The sequence below is a fragment of the Acipenser ruthenus genome, chromosome 7, assembly GCF_902713425.1.
Source record: "Acipenser ruthenus chromosome 7, fAciRut3.2 maternal haplotype, whole genome shotgun sequence".
Lineage (NCBI taxonomy): Eukaryota > Metazoa > Chordata > Actinopteri > Acipenseriformes > Acipenseridae > Acipenser > Acipenser ruthenus.
Genome location: NC_081195.1, coordinates 33634149 through 33644087, shown reverse-complemented (window position 1 = coordinate 33644087; position 9939 = coordinate 33634149). Strand labels below are relative to the sequence as shown.

General features: G+C 45.9%; 1 pseudogene; it reads right to left on the bottom strand.

The window, feature by feature from the left end:
• Positions 1–3725: 3725 nt before the first annotated feature.
• LOC117414551 (uncharacterized protein K02A2.6-like) lies at positions 3726–7089 on the bottom strand (annotated as a pseudogene).
• Between the last annotated feature and the right edge of the window lie 2850 nt (positions 7090–9939).

Here is a 9939-nt window from a genome sequence, read left to right as displayed (position 1 = left end):
CCCTTACCCAGGGCGACTTATAGTAGTAAACCAAAAATATACATGAACATGAAATGAATGGTCATCAACACGGTAAAGCAACAAAAATAATATTAGCCTGTTATTTATTTGGCAAATAGCGTCACCACCACGTCTCCAGGTAAGTTAGCTATACATTTTGGGGTTTTGTGAAATTTAATTTAAGTTGAATTTATAGCCATTTGCAACTCATCCAAGCTTTGAATTACCTTGAACCACATATTGTCCTGCACGCCTCCGGATGATGAATTTTTCCCCCTTCCTGGCCTTCTCGGGGTATTTTCCCATTGTCTTGTACATAAGAACATAAGAACATAAGAAAGTTTACAAACGAGAGGAGGCCATTCAGCCCATCTTGCTCGTTTGGTTGTTAGTAGCTTATTGATCCCAGAATCTCATCAAGCAGCTTCTTGAAGGATCCCAGGGTGTCAGCTTCAGCAACATTACTGGGGAGTTGGTTCCAGACCCTCACAATTCTCTGTGTAAAAAAGTGCCTCCTATTTTCTGTTCTGAATGCCCCTTTATCTAATCTCCATTTATGACCCCTGGTCCTTTTTTCTTTTTTCAAGTCAAAGAAGTCCCCCGGGTTGACATTGTCTATACCTTTTAGGATTTTGAATGTTTGAATCAGATCGCAGCGTAGTCTTCTTTGTTCAAGACTGAATAGATTCAATTCTTTTAGCCTGTCTGCATACGACATGCCTTTTAAACCCGGGATAATTTTGGTCGCTCTTCTTTGCACTCTTTCTAGAGCAGCAATATCCTTTTTGTAACGAGGTGACCAGAACTGAACACAATATTCTAGGTGAGGTCTTACTAATGCATTGTAGAGTTTTAACATTACTTCCCTTGATTTAAATTCAACACTTCTCACAATATATCCAAGCATCTTGTTAGCCTTTTTTATAGCTTCCCCACATTGTCTAGATGAAGACATTTCTGAGTCAACATAAACTCCTAGGTCTTTTTCATAGTTCCCTTCTTCAATTTCACTATCTCCCATATGATATTTATAATGCACATTTTTATTGCCTGCATGCAATACTTTACACTTTTCTCTATTAAATTTCATTTGCCATGTGTCTGCCCAATTTTGAATGCTGTCTAGATCATTTTGAATGACCTTTGCTGCTTCAACAGTGTCTACCACTCCTCCTATTTTTGTGTCGTCTGCAAATTTAACGAGTTTGCTTACTATATCAGAGTCTAAATCATTAATGTAGATTAGGAATAGCAGAGGACCTAATACTGATCCCTGTGGTACACCACTGGTTACCTCACTCCATTTCGAGGTTTCTCCTCTAATCAGTACTTTCTGTTTTCTACCTGTTAACCACTCCCTAATCCATGTGCATGCACTTCCTTGAATCCCTACTGCGTTCAGTTTCAGAATTAATCTTTTATGCGGGACTTTGTCAAAAGCTTTCTGGAAATCTAAATAAATCATGTCGTATGCTTTGCAGTTATCCATTTTCAATGTTGCATCCTCAAAAAAGTCAAGTAGGTTAGTTAGACATGATCTCCCTTTCCTAAAACCATGCTGGCTGTCTCCCAGGATATTGTTACCATATAGGTAATTTTCCATTTTGGATCTTATTATAGTTTCAATAAGTTTACATATAATAGAAGTCAGGCTTATTGGTCTGTAGTTACCTGGTTCGGTTTTGTCTCCCTTTTTGTGGATTGGTATTACGTTTGCTATTTTCCAGTCTGTTGGTACAACCCCTGTGTCAAGAGACTGTTGCATGATCTTGGTTAGCGGTTTGTAAATAACTTCTTTCATTTCTTTGAGTACTATTGGGAGGATCTCATCTGGCCCAGGGGATTTGTTTATTTTAAGGGCTCCTAGTCCCTTTAACACTTCAGCCTCTGTTATGCTAAAGTTATTTAAAATTGGATAGGAACAGGTCGACATGTGGGGCATGTTGTCCGTGTCCTCCTTTGTAAAAACCTGTGAAAAGTAATCATTTAATATATTTGCTATTTTTTTTTCTTCATCTATGATTTTGCCATTTGTGTCTCTTAGACATTTAACCTCCTCTTTGAATGTTCTCTTGCTGTTATAATATTGGAAAAACATTTTGGAATTGGTTTTAGCCCCCTTAGCAATATTGATTTCTATCTCTCTCTTGGCCTTTCTAACTTCCTTTTTGAGTTGTGTTTGCAGTTCCAAGTACTCTTTCTGTGTGCTTTGTTTTTGGTCCCTTTTAAACGCTCTGTAAAGTGCCTTTTTTCGCTGAATATTTTTTTTAATTGATCTATTAAACCATTTTGGCCATTTTGTTTTAGATTCAGATTTGTCTACTTTTGGGATGTAATTGTTTTGTGCCTCTAGTACTACAGTTTTAAAAAACAGCCACCCTTTTTCTGTGGATGTTTTCTCTATTTTACTCCAATCTACTTCTACTAGCCTCTGTTTCATACCTTCGTAGTTTGCTTTTCTAAAATTGTAAACCTTAGCTTTAGTCATTACTTTTGGGGTTTTAAAAAATATTTCAAATGAGACCATGTTGTGGTCTGAGTTTGCCAATGGCTCTCTGACCTCTGTTTTAGTTATTCTGTCTTCATTACTTTAGTTTATTTCCCTGTACATTGTTGGATCCATAATCTTCATTAAGATGACTAGATCAAAAGGGTTAAAATAGGTTTTTAATACATTTGCTACACTCATCATTATACAATCGAATACATTGCAATGCCCTGCTGTTCATTTGATAAATTAACATAATACACTCATCATCTCTCAATATTTCATATGGAAATTAAACATTACAAATCGAATCATAATTGAAACATTGTACTTCTATTTTGTTTTACTAACCCTGTTTTTATTGTCCTTGTCACAGGCGTGACTTCACGATTTAAGAAATAATTCCTGAATAAAACAAACAAAAAGAAACTTCTCACTTAACTATTAACAGACAAAAAAACAGTACCAAGTAATATTTTAAAAGAAAAATATGTTCTTCAATAAGAAATAAACTAAAGTATTTATGTACAAGTTTCCAGAATCTTAAATAAAAAAAAAACAACAGATGACGTTTATAAAGGCCGATCCACACTAGATGCGAGCGAGCTCCTGCTTAATTTACAGAGGGGACACAAAATATTCCAGTGACTGCAAAAAACGGTGCCCCTGGAGGAAATGGTGCCCCTTGTTTACTGAGAGCAAATGCACAGCAGAGTGACACAAACCTATTTATTATGCAGGTGAGAGAGAGAGACACTAACAGTATAAGTTTGGCATTTTTTGAAAAGCTCCTGCTTAATTTACAGAGGGGACACCAAATATTCCAGTGACTGTGTAATAACCCGAGATCCAAGATGCAAGAGTATAACTTTAATCACAGTGTCTTTATTAGAACAATCTCTGTTGAAACCTACACATTAGTGTTCTCTAATAAAGGACTTCCTCGACTGACTGGTATCCTAGGAGAGGGTAAGTATATAGGGCGCTACTGACCTCTAGTGGCATAACTTGAACTGCATTATATACATAAGCATTCACATTACTACATTCTCCCCCCCTTAAGATTTCAGCTTCTCTAAAATTTGGAAACAGTTTAAACACAGTTATAAACAAAATGTAACACTAATACACTAAATGTCTCTGAACTATTGCTGTAACAACACACAATAGTCCATCCTTAACTGTACATAAACATTTAATTTCAAACTTTTTTTTTAACTTTACAACTCAAAGTCCTTCAGGTAACCAGGCTTTTTGACAGTTCTTTGGGAACGACGCACAGCTTGTGCCATGCTTTGGGGAACTCCCAGTTTGTTCCTCTGTTTTTAAAGCAAGCTGCTCTGAGACAGTGTCCGCATTGCTTGGAACAAGTTCATCTGGCATGGTTACTCTAGCTGGTGGTTGTAGAACCTCTGCAGGTGTGTCCAGCACAATATCCTCTGACCCAATGGTGTTGTCCTGTTGTCTAGACAGGATCTGATCTATGTGTCTGCTTACTATTCTGCCATCTCCCAGCATTACCTTGAAAGATACAGGACCAGTCACTGTTGCAATGACTCAAATCCCACCTCAGCCACTGCCTTGTTGTGTGACCCTGAGCAAGTCACTTAACCTCCTTGTGCTGTGTCTTTCGGGTGAGACGTATTTGTAAGTGACTCTGTAGTTGATGCATAGTTCACACACCCTAGTCTCTGTAAGTCGCCTTGGATAAAGGCATCTGCTAAATAAACTCCTGGTATCCACTTGGGACCGTGACTGAAGTTTCTTGCATCACAGAGTCTCCGTCTCCAAAACTCCTCCCCTTTGTGTGCTTGTCGTGGTGTTCTTTTTGTTTATTCTGCTTCCACTTTCCTCTTTAAATCGGGATGCACTAACTCAAGCGTAGACCGAAGTTTCCTCCCTAGTAGCATCTCTGCTGGAGAGAGTCCTGTGGTAGTTTGCGGTGTTAACCTATAGCTGAATAGAACCCTTGACACTTTAGTTGACATACTTCCTTCTCACGCTTTCTTCATCATCGTCTTGAATATTTGAACGTCTCGTTCTGCGAGACCGTTGGAAGACGCATGAAACGGGGCTGATGTAACATGGAAAATGCCATTTTTGTTCATGAATTCCTTGAACTCTGAGCTGACAAAACAGGTGCCGTTATCAGAAACTACCATTTCTGGTAATCCCTGATTGCTAAAACTTTTTCGCAAACAGTCAATTGTAACAGCTGATGTTGCTGAAGTTACCGGGTAAACATCCATCCATTTGGAATGAGCATCTATGAGTATCAAAAACATCTGCCCCATAAATGGTCCTGCATAATCTATGTGTAATCGCTTCCAGGGTTTGTCTGGCCACTCCCAGGGATGTAGCAGGGCTGTGGCTGGTGCTTTCTGGTGTTCCTGACACTTGCTACATGCCTTTACCCGTGTCTCTATCTCCTCATCTAGTTTGGGCCACCAGAAATAACTTCTGGCCAGAGCCTTCATGCGCGAAACCCCTGGATGGCACTGATGCAGCTGTTCCAACACAGCCTGTCGTCCTCGCTGTGGGATGATGACACGTGCCCCCCACAAGACACAACCATCTTGCACACTCAATTCTGTCTTCCTAGCAGAATAAGGTGTAAAATCTGTTCCTTCCCCCTGCTGTGGCCACCCCCTTAAAACGTGCTCTCTCACCCTAGACAGTATGGACTCTTTACCTGTCCACACTCTCACCTCCTCTGCGGTCACCATCGCTATGTCTTCCATCATCAGCACCCTGTCTTCCAGACCTGTGGATTGGGAAGTGTCCGGCAGTGGCACACGACTCAAGGCGTCTGCGTTGCTGTGGTCCTTACCCGCCTTGTAGACTATCACTTACTCATACGTCCGCAGTGTCACAGCCCACCTCTGGATCCTCAGTGACACCATCTGTGGAACAGCCTTCATTTCGTTGAAGAGTGAAAGAAGCGGTTTATGATCTGTGCATATGGTGAACTTTCTACCATAGAGATACTTGTGAAACCGTTGCACCCCGAAAATCACAGCCAGTCCCTCTTTATCAAGCTGAGAGTAGTTTCATTCAGCTGATGTGAGTGTTCTTGACATAAAACCTATGGGTCTCTCCCACCCATCTGGCATGAGGTGTGAAAGTACTACGCCTACCCCGTAGGGGGAGGTGTCACAGGACAGAATCAGCTCTTTCTCAATGTCGTAATGCACAAGTAAATCTGTGGATTGCATGACCTTTTTAGATTTCTCAAAAGCAGCCTCCTGCTCTTTCTTCTATTGCCATTTTGTGTCTTTTCTCAACAATTTGTGCAGTGGAGCCAGTAGTGTTGACAGGTTAGGTAAAAACCTGTTATAATAGTTCAACAGTCCTAAGTAAGCCTTAAGCTCTGTTATGTCGGTAGGTGCAGATGCATTTTGGATAGCTTGTACCTTGTTCTTAAGTGGGTGTAGTCCTGTGGCATCCACTTTGTGACCCAGAAACTCAGCCTCACTTCCCAGAAAGGTACACTTACTTCTCTTTAGCCGTAGGCCTGCCTCCTCCACTCTCTGAAGTACCTCGCTTAGCGTCTGCAGGTGCTCCTGATCATTCTTGCCCGTCACCAGGATGTCGTCCAGGTAAATGGCTACATGGGGAATTCCCTGCAGCAAACCCTCCATAATTCTCTGAAAGATAGCTGGACTGGATGAAACCCCGAATGGAAGACGGTTTACAGTAAATAACCCTTTGTGTGTTTATAGTTACATACTTTTTTGATTCCTCATCCAATATTACCTGTTGATAGGCATGACTCATGTCCAATTTGCTGAATTTTGCCCCTCCTGAGAGCTTTGCAAAAAGATCTTCAATTCTGGGAATGGGATACTGTTCCAGTTTGGATACCAGATTTACAGTAAGTTTGTAATCTCCACAAATCCTCACAGAGTTATCAGGCTTTAGCACTGGGACTATGGGAGCTGCCCACTCAGAGAATTTCACTGGTTCAATTATTTTGTCTCTCAAGAGGCGGTCCAGCTCAGCCTCCACCTTCAGTTTCATAGCATAAGGCACAGGTCTTGGCTTAAAGAACCTTGGTGTTGCCACTTTGTCAACATATATTTTAGCCGGTGGGCCTCGCAATGTCCCCAATTCCTCTTTGAATACATGTTCATGTTTCTTCAACACACCCTGGAGTGTTGTTTTGTCTCTACCTATCTGGTTTACAGTGCCCCAGTCTAATTCCAACTCCTTAATCCAACCGCGGCCAAATAGGTTTGGTCCTTTGCCAGACACTACTACTACTGGCAGCTGTTTAACAGTCTCTCTGTACTGTACGGTTAAGTTTGCAGCACCCAATGTTTTCACTCTTTCGTCTGTATAGGTTCTGAGATGCAGGGAACATGTCTTTAGCTCAGGTACTTTTGCCCCATTCCTTAGTTTTGAGTACTCTGTTTTATTCATAATTGTAAAACTGGACCCCATGTCAACCTCAAATTGCACATCCGACTTGTTGATTTTTAACTCTAATGTGATAGGCGCTACCTTGGGAATGCTTGTCTCTGTTATGTTATTCATAGTGAACACGTCTTCACCGTCACTTGCATCTGTTTCAGGATTTTCGCTAATGTGATGAACCCCATGTTTTTTTTCCACTTTTCCCTGCTTTTGTTTTCCTCCCTGTGGCAATGCGCCCCGCCCCTGTGTGCATTTGTGTGTTATGTGTTAAGTGTTGTGTGTTGCGTGTGTTAATGTTGGTGTATAGATTGGTACACGGGATATAAACGGGTCTGTGTTTCACGTGTATTTAAAAAGTGTAGATTTGTATTTAGGCACGAGGAGAGCACAAATCACTTCACGTGCTGGTTAAATGTAATATGTGAGCACGGGGTTGCACAGAATTAATTCACGTGCTGGGATTCAAGTGAATAATTAATTAGTAATTGAATCCCAGCACAATAGTATATATAGACGCACATTTCTTGCAGTCGGGGTTAGGTGTTCGGTGAGTGGAGAACGGGAGAGAGAGAAGGAGTAAAGTAAATATAAAAGAACGTAAATATTAGTGTTATCTGCTCACCGTGTTTTGTTTGTCTGTCTGTGCACTGTTTAGTTCGTTTTGTTTGTCTTTTTTATTTTGGCGTATAGTGCCGTGTCCTGTTTTGTGTTCCAACCTTTTATTTTCTGTTCTGTCTGTTAATTATTAAATGCTGATCGTGATCACACGCTCAGCCTCACCAAACCACATCTCTCTGTTTATTTATTTCCTGGCTCTGGTCTGACACCACCCACTCCGGCCGTCTTTGTGACACGTGGTATCAGAAGTGGGATAAACAGCGCCTCCAAGCGTCAGACCAGGAGAGGGGGTTTTGGATTACAAAAAAAAAAAAAATATATAGTAAAGCGAGGATGGGAAGAAAGAGCTGCAGGAAGCAGCGGAAGCAGCAGCAGCAACAACAGCTGCAGCCCTCATCCTGCATGCCGGGCTGGGAGGAGGACAGCCACAACGGGGCAGTAGCCACCCCACTGCCACCGGGTTCCCCACCGTCCCGGGAAATATGGGACTGGCTGGTGCACCCCGAGGGGAACTTCGCCAGTGACCTCACCTGGGTTATTCACGCGCTGCAGATGCGAGATGGGAAATGATGGCAGGACTGGGAGCAACAGCACAACCCGGCATCCGTTCGTGACCTCACCATGGTGGTGCTGGGGTACCTAGCTGCAGACATGGGAGGGATGCCTTCCAGTGAGCAAGAGGGAGAGGAGCAGTCGCTGCCCTCTCCAGTACCCAAGCGGGAGGAGCCTGAGCGTCCACAGCCCAAGCGGGAGGAGCCTGAGCGTCCACAGCCCGAGCAGGAGGAGCCTGAGCGTCCACAGCCCGAGCGGGAGGAGCCTGAGCGTCCACAGCCCGAGCGGGAGGAGCCTGAGCATCCACAGCCCGAGCGGGAGGAGCCGGGGCATCCACAGCCCGAGCGGGAGGAGCCGGGGCGTCCACAGCCCGAGCGGGAGGAGCCGGAGCGTCCACAGCCCAAGCTGGAGGAGCCCGAACTTCCTACGCCTGAGTGGGAGGAGCCCGAACGTCCACAGCCCAAAAGGGAGGAGTCGGGGCGTCCACAGCCCGAGCGGGAGGAGCCGGGGCGTCCACAGCCCGAGCGGGAGGAGCCGGGGCATCCACAGCCCGAGCGGGAGGAGCCGGGGCTTCCACAGCCCGAGCGGGAGGAGCCGGAGCGTCCACAGCCCAAGCTGGAGGAGCCCGAACTTCCTACGCCTGAGTGGGAGGAGCCCGAACGTCCACAGCCCAAAAGGGAGGAGGTCGGGGATGATGGCTGGGAGGTTTTTTTAAAGAACCTCGCTGCAGAGTTATGCCCTGGCTGTGGGGCTTATGAGCACATGTTAGCCATATGCCCCACCCAGTATGAAGAGGAGGAACTAGCGCCCAGACGGGGGGACCGCGAGCGTCCAGCGCCCAGACGGGGGGACCGCGAGCGTCCAGCGCCCAGACGGGGGGACCGCGGGAATCCGAAGCCTGAGAGGCAGCTGTTCCCACCTTCACCAGCAGAGCAAGAATGCCTGCTGGTTTCCCCATCACAACCAGCAGAGGAAGAATGCCTGCTGGTTTCCCCAGCACAACTAGCAGAGGAAGACTGCCTGCTGGTTTCCCCAGCACAACCAGCAGAGGAAGAATGCCTGCTGGTTTCCCCAGCACAACCAGCAGAGGAAGAATGCCTGCTGGTTTCCCCAGCACAACCAGCAGAGGAAGAATGCCTGCTGGTTTTCCCTTCAGAGGCAGAGCCGCACCAGTCCCCTGCAAGAGAGGCAGAGCAGCACCAGTCCCCTGGAAAAGGGGGAGACTACACGCTGCTCCCACCTCCATCGGCAGGAGACTACACGCTGCTCCCACCTTCACCGGCAGGAGCAGAGCAGCCGGAGCTGCCTCTGCCTCCGCCACCTACACCGGCAGGAGCAGAGGAGCAGGAGCTGCCTCTGCCACTTCCAGGAGCAGAGGAGCAGGAGCTGCCTCTGCCACTTCCAGGAGCAGAGGAGCAGGAGCTGCCTCTGCCACTTCCAGGAGCAGAGGAGCAGGAGCTGCCTCTGCCACTTCCAGGAGCAGAGGAGCAGGAGCTGTCTCTGCTTCCCGTACCTCCACCACGGGGAGTACGGTGGCCGGAGCCCCAGAAAGGGGAGCTGTCGGCCACGAAGAAGGGGGAGGAGGTCTGGAGACCACCAACCCCAGCAGCAGTTTCGCTGCCGGAGATCGTGGGGGAGGTCTGGAGACCTGCTCCCCACTGCAGCAGTTTCGCTGCCGGAGATCGTGGGGGAGGTCCGGAGACCTGCTCCCACTGCAGCAGTTTCGCTGCCGGAGATCGTGGGGGAGGTCCGGAGACCTGCTCCCACTGCAGCACTTGTGCTGCAGAAGAGACTGTGGCCGGAGCCCCGGAAGAGGGAGCTGCCGGCTACGAAGAAGAGGGGAGGTCAGGAGACCATCCCCCAAG